The sequence below is a fragment of the Volvox carteri genome (genome assembly GCF_000143455.1).
Source record: "Volvox carteri f. nagariensis unplaced genomic scaffold VOLCAscaffold_68, whole genome shotgun sequence".
NCBI classification, from domain to species: domain Eukaryota; kingdom Viridiplantae; phylum Chlorophyta; class Chlorophyceae; order Chlamydomonadales; family Volvocaceae; genus Volvox; species Volvox carteri.
In genome coordinates, this window is record NW_003307611.1 from 405202 (window position 1) to 405908 (window position 707).

General features: G+C 55.9%; 1 protein-coding gene across 1 annotated transcript in view; it reads left to right on the plus strand.

The window, feature by feature from the left end:
• VOLCADRAFT_83928 (uncharacterized protein) overlaps positions 1–707 on the plus strand; it is a 5906-nt gene that overhangs the window by 2500 nt on the left and 2699 nt on the right. The window lies entirely within an intron of this gene.

The window sequence follows — 707 nt, forward strand, 5'->3', positions numbered from 1 at the left end:
TAGAGCGAGTCCACAAGTCTCAGCTAGGGCAAAGTCAAAGGCTCTCTGAAACAACCCCCCAAAACACCACCAACGAAAACGGGATTCGAAGGGAAAACAAACAAACAAACAAAAATTCGGTTAGGGCAGTCCCGGCAGGGGAGGGCTCCTGATATACCTAACAGGCCAACAAAAAACCTCCAAGAGAGAAAGGCTAAGAGAGCTCGACACCACAAGACGTCTTGCAACCACCTTAAAACAACTGACCTCCACCACCTGTCCCTTCCTGGGCTGGTCCAGGGGAGAAGTAGCCTTATAAAGAAAAGGGATCCCGCACGAGCCTGATCACCACTGCAGGGGCCCGGGATAGTCCGGCGAAACGACCAAAGCGTTAGCGTTGCCACGACACACAGCTCCTAGACCCTCCAGAAAACCGCAGGGGGAGGATTGTAGCCCGCGCGGCGCCTCCCCCTTACCGCCACTAACCTGAACGGTTAGTCCTCCAGAAACCTATTCACCCTGTCTCGTACTGCACCGCTCTCACCTTCGTCCCTCACCAAGCAACCCAGTCCCACAGAGAAGACGTGTCTAAATAGAATGGCCCTCCTCGGGCCACACCTCCCCCTCATCCGAGCCCCGCTACCACCACCAGACCTCAACCTCCCAAACACCAGAAAACCTACGTCCTTTTGGCGCTCTCACCGNCATCTCCCCCCTCCCCTGTCCGA